Raw genomic sequence first — 9,500 nt, forward strand, 5'->3', positions numbered from 1 at the left:
GAAGAAATCAAAGCTTTTAAAACAATTATATTGGATTATTTAGTAGCGTTGGGACAAATGGTCAATGAAGAAAAATAAGAAATTTTCTTTTTAAACACACCAAGGAACATGGAGGAATATATATGCAATTATATTTGATATAAAAAGAGTAACTTTCAATGTAAATATTTAGGGATATACTTAGAAAAAGTAGTTAGGAGAAAAAAAGGTTTGGACAATAAATTAGAAAGAGTAGAAAAAAAAATAGAATCATGGAAAGGGAAATGACTAGCTAAAGCTGGGAGATTAACAAAAATTAAATTTGTTCTATTAGCTATTCCTACTTATCCTCTATCTTTCCTTTCGGTACCAAATAATGTTAATAAAAAACTAGAAGGAAAACATTAAACAAAAATTTGGAGCGGAACAAAAGAGAAAAAGAAACAAGCACTAATAGAATGGGATAAGATATGTAGGCCTAAGAATAAAGGAGGATTGGGCATAAAAAATCTTAGTTGGCAGAATGAGGCATTAGGAGCAAAGCTAGTATGATGCTTATATAGGGAAAAAGATAAAAAATAGAAAAAATACTTTATAATAAATATCTTAATCCATTAGATCCTCTCTCTCTCTTTAGAATTAGAAATCCACCAAGAGGTTCAGAAAATTGGAATTTTATGATCTGGTTAGCAAATATCTCACTTGGGATTGAGACTTGGGTATAGAAATCTTTGGATAATATTAATATTCCAAGTATAGATAATACTATCATTGAAAATATCCTTAAGGGTGGATGTGTGACTCACAATAATTGAGTAGATAAACTCATCTAGGGAGCATCTAATGATGGAATATACAAAGTTAAGCTAGGATATGATCTTATAATTAAGTCACAAAGATGGGATAATATTGCTATTCCCTTGGATCTATTTTTGGACTCAACATGCCTACCTAAGGCTGGTATCTTTCTTTGGGTGGCAATTCAAAATCAGATTCTTACAGCTGATAGATTCTCTAAAATGGGATTTCAAGGACCATACAGATGCACTCTATGAAAAAATGAATCTAAAGATATGGAGCATATTTTGCTAAAGTGCCCCTTTGCACAAGACTATTGGTATTCGATTAAGAATAAATTCAATTGAACTTCCCCTTTACCTCAAGATATTGAGGGATTTCTTAAGGGTTAGCCAATTAAGAATAGGATAAGTTTCTATGAGAAATTATGGAATATTAGACTTGCAATCATTATGTGGGAAATATGGAAGGAAATAAATAGACAAATATTTCAAAATTTAGAACTTAGTAAGATAACTTTTTTCAATAAAATTGAGGCAGCCATCACAAAAGTTATGAATTTCCATCTCAAGAACACACCAAAGGTGGAAGGTACATTCTCAACATGGGATGGAGGGAGAAGACTTTATATATTTAGCATAATAGAATTAAGTTAAGTAGAATCCTAAGATTAGAGCAAAGGACAATTTAGTAGAAATGTGATGAACCTTTATTAGACAGACATTCGTAGCAAGAAAATCTACTTACATTTATTAGACATCTGAGAAATAATCATGAAACATTACATATAGTCGCTTTTAGTATCTCAATAATTCCACACACATATGAGTAGGAATCAATCAATGCTTAACAACTGTGAGTTTCCATCTGTTATTTAAAGCTTGGAATACTAAATATTTTTATGACTCTTCTTTCTTATAAAAGCCTATTGTTTCTCTATGAGCATGGAGTCTGCTATTTTCCTCTTTCACACTCTGGAAGTGAGGAAAATGGCAAAGGGATTGTCAATCAAGGGAGGTGAAATAGGATCCTTAACCTGGTAGATGATGTTCTTAGGTTTGCAATCTCTTTGGTAATTGGGGAGAGGTTGTTTAATTATTCTCCTCTTGAACTCACAAGTATATGATAAGAATAAGAAGAATCAATGAACATTTAAAATTAGTAAATTTAGTTAATATAATTTTGATGAATCTTTTCATTTGAACTAGATAATAACCCTAAATATCTAATCCACTCTAAGAATAAAATGTAAAATGATTAGGTAACAGGATGAGATTCTAGATAATTATTCACATAAAGCATATTATAAAATCTTCTAATTAACTCTATTGGTACAATTTAGGATTCTTATTGTATGAAGAATCTCTCATTATGTTGATTGGTCTCTTTACTCCCATTTTTATACTAATCCCATATTGGATGATAGTTGTATTTTGTCATGCAGAAGGCAGATGGATTAATTCTTCATGGTAGAATCCTTGCTAAATTATGTTTGAAAACTTGTCTCTCTCTAGTTTTTTGTCCCTTTTCAAAGGATGCCTATATGTTATTACTTGCTTCATCAAATTTTGTATTTACCTATATTAACCTTCATATAAACTGGGGTATGCCCCTTTTAAACTATATAATATAGGACTTCAGCCCTAGGCAAGGGTGGATGGTTTCTTGCTCCATTCTTTCTACCAGTGCCTACTTGAATAGAGAATTCTATAAATTAAATTTATTTTATTCAATGTAATACAAGGCTTCGGCCATTTACTGATAAAAAAAAACAAAACATTAGGAAGTTGTGTAATTTAAAAATGATGGCACTCATTTTCTTGAGTACCAATCTTTTCATTTGGTTTTTCATTTCTCTAATTCATGTAACCAAATAATATCATTGTATATTTGGTTAAATGTAAATCTCAATTTTAAATAAATAAGAAGAAATCAAAAATTCTATGTCAAATGACACTATATTTGAAAAATGATATTTTTACAAACATATTTGTAGATTTGACTATTTAGATTACTTTTGATTAAAGTTTATTTAATATTATATGATTTATTATTACTATGAAGAAAATTAAATTTGAGATTTACCTTTAACCAAATAAAAAAATATTTTTTTCTAAATTTTTAGCAATATTTTCAGTTAAATGCCTTTCCCTATGAATTCCTAAATTTGTAATGATCAATGAATTTCTTTTCTCAAAAATCTAAATAGTCATATTTATTTTTCTATTGATATTTTTTATAGACCAAAACTCTTGTAGCTTTTGTGAATTTGTAGTGAGAATGTCTTATGGTGATTTCCTCTCATGATGTTTGGTGATTCATGCTCCTTAGACCAAAGAGGTGATTGTGTCATTCTTAGACACGTAATAAAAGAAAATGTATATGCTAAGTGAGTGCTCTACCATGCTAGGTGCATGATGACTTTGTTTAATGAGAATCTGCATCAAATAACAACTAGCTTTATAAATTATTTTTAATTATTTGAACAACCACATCAATCCTTCCCTTTCAATGGGATTTTACCTGCGTTATTTTTTTAAAGTGTGGGAGTAGAAAACAAGGTTATAAAGTGAAAAGGCACTACCAAAACAATATGTTTAGGAAACAAAAAGGAAGGAACTAATGATTTAACGGATTAGGTTACCGCTACCATGCATTATATTTTCTTAGCTACAATTTACATTTGATGGTAACAAATGAATGGTATACACTTATGAAATAATGTTACAACACACTAATAGTAAATTTAGAAAGTAAGATTGAAGCATCAATGGAATATAGTCTCTCATCATACTAAATGGTACATACCATGCACACCCTATTTAATAGATTCTTAGAAAATATGATACATTGATGCACCTCTATTTATTATAGCACCACATTGAGCTAAAACAAAACCCCATATGTGTCCTTTTTGGATAGGTTTTCTTGTTCTAATTCATCACATTTCTTGCCTTTTTGTAATCATGGAAACAAATCCCTTAATGTCAATTACTACTCTGTGCAATGCTAGCCAAATGATAACACCTTGCTCCTATTCAAGGTAGGGACTCCAACTTGGGGTGCAACTCTTGTTATCTAACTAGGTTACAAAATAAGTATCTATTAAAACTAGGTATAATATCATGTGCTCCTTATCATTCTTTAATGACTATATGAGATACTATGTAGTATATGGAGAATAAAGAAAAAAAAACCATGTAATATTAACAAGAGACAAAAGTGAATAAATTACCTTAAACCATGAGGATATTGTACCTAGCATAATAAAAAAGAAAGTGACACCATCTTAAAAATAACACATCAAATAATTTCGAGAAAACAATTTATAATATTTTTTTGAATAATAATGCTTTGCTATATACTTTTAATATTCTCTCATCATTGATAATTTGTAAGATTCTCCACACATCAATCTATCTATTTTCATAATTTGTAAATCAACTATAAAGATCACTTATTCTATATATTAAAAAAAAAGGTTCTAAGTGACTATAAGTTTTTAGACCATTTTCATGTACAAAATAAACTTTGATTTAAATGAAAAAATAAAAAACCAATTATTTTTCATAATTTTTATGAATTAAATCTATTAATCGTATATATTTTAAATTAGAATAATAATATATAAGAAAATAATATTAATTTACAAATAAAATTAAATTTTAATTCAATGATAAGACAAAAATATATTTATAAATTTAAATTTATTCAAATCATTATTATTTTTACTTATGTATATTTTGATTATCATATATTAATTATTTTAAAATATTCCTAAAATATATCTATAGTACAAACATTTAAATTCAAGTCTATTTTAATATACTTGTTTTAGTATTTTACTACTAGTTTCTTTTAATAATTTTTAATGTGAAGAAAAAAGATTTGTTACTATAGTGTCTAAATAAAATTTAATATTTTTGAGTCATTTACATTTAGAATTTTTTTTTTTACAACTTATAATGTTAATAAACTTCACATATAATTTAATTTAAAAGAGTATAACCAACCATATAGATATTAAAGTACTAAATTTAAGTATAAATGTATTATTTATATACTAAATTTCATAATAAATTTATGTATATATAGATATATATATTTTTAATTTTAGAATTATATCTTAATTATTAAATAAAAAATAACTCTAAATTATTATTGTTCAATTTTTTTAAATATGATAAACATAAAAGCTATATAAAATATATTAATATAAAAATGCTTTTCAATTAGTAAACTAGAGAAGATTTTTTTCTTCCTTCCTCCTTTCATTTAAGTGGAATTGAAATCTTTGGCCTTAGAAGTCAGGATGTCACTCGGGAGGGTAAAGGTTGGACTTCGCACTTCAAAAAATTATTTCCTCTTGTTTTTCTTAACATTGTGAGACAAGGTTTCAAAAACATGTAACCACATGGGTTTAAGGTGAACCCTCATTTTAACTTTAAAATGAAATAATAATTAAGATGGAATTTTTGGACCCAAGTTCATTAGAAAATCAAAGAAAATGATTGATACACTTAAATGTAATTTCAGCGGAGAAGAGGATATAGGATAGTTGGTTAAAGTTGCAACCAAGAGAAATGACGGAGAAAGGGGTGACGAAGCTAAAGAAGAAGAAGAATAAGTTGAGATTGAACAACCAAAGGTTAAGAAAGGAAAAAAGTAAACAAATTGCCACACCTTAGAGTCTTAAAGCTACTTGTTTGAGTACTAGAGCTACTAGCCTTTCCACCCCATATGTCAAGAAAGGAGTTGTACAAATTACCAAACCTGTACAATCTCAAACTAAAACCTATTAAAAGAGAAAGGATAATCAATCATCCACTCAGAAATAGACAAAAAGGAGAAGAAAGCTAATTGTTGAGGAAGATAGTGATAAAATTGAGTTAGATGAGATAAGCCAATTTAGAGGGGTAAGAAAGTAAGAAGCCCAATACAATTAATGAGATTATAGATACAGTAAGAACAACTAGAGGTTTGGTTGTACTTGGACATTTTAAGTATCACACATTAAGTGATGTAGATAAACTTAATCTTGAAGAAGATATTATTGATATGATGTATCAATCCAAGTATGTGCCTATTGAATTTTCCAACATGATTGCTAAAGATTTCTAGAAAAAAGTTATTACAAAAATGAAGATATGTTTTGAAAATTGAGAGAACAATGAGAGGGAGTACTCTTGTAGTCACAATACTAGACCTATTAGTACCAGAAATGAATGAGATAATGCAAAAATATTAGGGTAGCTTTATGCATAAGCCAAGAGCATTAAAGGTGTTAACTAGAAGACTTCATGAAATTTATGAAGATGACATCAAGATGTGGAAGACAATTTTAAACATGAAGTGCACTAATGAGACAATTTATGTGTCAAACATTGAGTTGACATCAAAATTTGAATTGGATAATAAAAAGATATGTATGAAAATACATGTATACAAAATGTTATTGATGATATACCAACACTAGTAAAAGGTATAGAAGAAAATGTGTTAATTGAACACTTAATAGTAAAAGATCTAGATGAAGAAGTAAGTGATGATCAATATGTTATGGCTACTACCAAGAAAAATCCCAATGACCACCTATTTCCTGAGTCAACCACTATGTATATACTTGGCTATGCACCTATTATTAAACTGGTCCAAGAGTATCAAGCTCCTCCAACACCCATTGCAACGCTAATTGTAAATATAAATGTAAATGATTATTTCAATTATTTAACCACTAACATTCCTATGGATGTAGAAAAAACTAATACTTAGCAATCAAAGAAGAAGAAAATAAAGGGATCAAGTGACCTACCAAAGGAAATGATGGAACAATACAAAATAAAGGATATACCAATGCAAATATTGAAGATACTTCTTGTATTGGAACAAGTAAAAGGCCAAATGTTCAAAGACCTCAACATGAGGGATTAAAGAAGCAAGAAAATGGTAAGAAAACTAAGGAAAAACCTCAAGTGGCACCCAAAAATAACACTTAGAAATAATCCCATGAGAAGCAAAAGAACAATTTAAAGAACAAAAAGAAGAATGTGCCAACAAAGACAAATTAGGAGCATAAGGCTCCTATTCCACCAAAATTATTCTTAAGAAAAGATCAAAAACTTATAAGGATAAGGTCAAGAAGAATAAGACATAAAGATATGGTGTAACTCTGGATGAGGTAATTGTAATTCCTTATTATGACCCTACAAGTTAGATCATAATGCTTTGAAGGAATATAGTGAATTATGTACAAGGAAAGATAAACAAGATAAACTATGAAAGGAATTAAATAAAAAACAAGTGGTGATAGATGTTAAGGATATTCTCTTGCAAATTGTGCTAGATATGTAACTTTGGATGAAAAAGCACCAATGCTAGATCATTTAGCATTACTTGTGGAGAAGGTGAATGCACCTAATATTGACACACATGGAAAGTTGATAAAGAGATAAGAAAAAAAATTAAATAAAAATGAAATGGAGATAGTTAGATAGCCTATTTCTATCCAAAATTTATAGCTATCATCAATGTTTACCGAGCTAGAGGATCTTACAAAGGCAACAATTACCTTATTAAAAAAATTGTGCAATATTTTACACTTTACCAAGGATGATAAATAAGATATTTGCATTTATTAGGGATATTAAACATTTTTTTTACATTTATTAGGGATATTAAACATTTTTATTACATTTATTAGGGATTATTGCATTTATTTATGAAGGATAATAAATAAGATCATTGCATTTATTTGTCTGTATTGTGTTTATTATCCCTAGTATAAACACAATAATCTTATTTTTCATCATTTCCCCTCTTCTTTTCCCTTTTTGATATTAAGAATATTATGTGTGTGTATGTGTTTATTATCCCTAGCATAAACACAATAATCTTATTTTTCATCATTTCCCCTCTTCCTTTCCCTTTTTAATATTAAGAAATTGACATATTTTCATTGCACCTTCTTATATACATCGGTAGTAATTACTTCTTATCATTACCCTTGATCATAGGTAACTTTTCATCTCCTCTAGATGTATCTTAGCTGGGTGTTTTTTATTTTTTGGTGAAAGTAACCCTCATTACCATAATTCACGAAATAATCCACTCAGGGGTTTGTTCAAACATGAACATAAGCATCTTCAAAAAAACTCCTTGGGAAACCTTGAATGAAGCCTCCAATTTGTTTGAAGGTGTAAAGAATAAAAACAAATAATTAAGCGCCAATTTTACTTTATGCATAAAAAGTGGGAACCACTTTTGTAGACTAACTAAGCTTCATCCCATAGATCTTATAAATCTGACATTATAGAAGTATTTACCTTGAAAGAGACATGTATTCATCATTGATGAATACTTATAGATTCTCATATAACTAGGCCAGGAAATATGTACTTGTCAGAAGTAGGTATAATTTCATGAATCCTATCCTCCTTTAATAGCTATATGAGATAATATGTAAGCAAAGGGGAGAAAGAAAAGAGGAAAAAAACTACAGGAGAGTAAAAAGAGACATAAATGAATAAGTTATGTTGAATTTTAACGATATGATACCTAGAATGTCACAATTAATTTATAACTATTATTTCTTGTATAATATAGCACTATTTACTTCTAATCTTCTCTCATTAATGATAATATGCAATACCACCCATACATCCTTGACTATGTGCTTATAATCTTGTCCCATAATGGCCCTTCAATCTTGACCTAATCTATTTTAATAATATCTAAGGTATTTATCAATACCACTTATTAAATACATTCAAAGGCAAATAGGTTCCAAGTGACTAGAAATTCTAGACCATTTTCATTTATCAAAAACTTTTTACCTAGATCAAAACAAATATCATTCAATTGTTTGTCATAATTTTCTAAAATGAAATCTATTAGTCATACATATTTCAAATTATAATAATCAAACACGGTTAATTTACTCTTGAAGCTAAAATTTAAATGAACAATTTCAAATAATATTTATAAATTTCAATAAATATAAATTATTATTTTGATATTACTTATTTTCTTTCTATAAATATACTCTAATTCGTTAAGGTGTTATTTCAATTATTTGGTATTAAATATCAAACAATTATAAATTTAAAGTACTATTAAATTTATTAAAATGCTAAATTTAAATAAATAAATATACATATATATAATTTAAAACAATAAGTTAATTGTTAAATATCTCGGAATTAATATTATTCAATTTGTTTATGTGGGAAATATCAAAGCTTTATAAAATATATTAATATAAAAATATTTTTCAATCAGTGAACCAGAGGTCTGTGCTTCCTTCCTCCTTTCATTAAAGTCACAAATAGATAGATTATTTTGTAGGTTTTGCGATGGATGGTCTAATGGAAATATAGATAAGCTAATTGCAAACCTTGTAATAACTAATAACAAAGGGAAACACGGCCCTAATGAAAACCTAGAGTTGACAAACACACATTCAAACTCAACCCTAACGAAAATAGGACATACGCCTCCTGCCGTTCCTTTTGAAGTTAGCAATGGCTTCTGTAACATCATCATAGAGATAAGCCCCCGTACATAACCCCTTCAGCTTACATAGCTCAGTATCTAAACTATCCTCCTCCTCCAATGGAGTTACCAGAAACCCATTATCAGGATGATGTTTGAAAGAAAAAGCATCACAATCCACAATCACAACATTCTTCACACTCGCATATTCCATGTTTAAATCCTTATTCAGA

The sequence above is a fragment of the Cupressus sempervirens genome, chromosome 4 (assembly GCF_028749045.1).
Source record: "Cupressus sempervirens isolate cs-2001-9-10 chromosome 4, ASM2874904v1, whole genome shotgun sequence".
In the NCBI taxonomy this organism is placed as follows: Eukaryota; Viridiplantae; Streptophyta; class Pinopsida; order Cupressales; family Cupressaceae; genus Cupressus; species Cupressus sempervirens.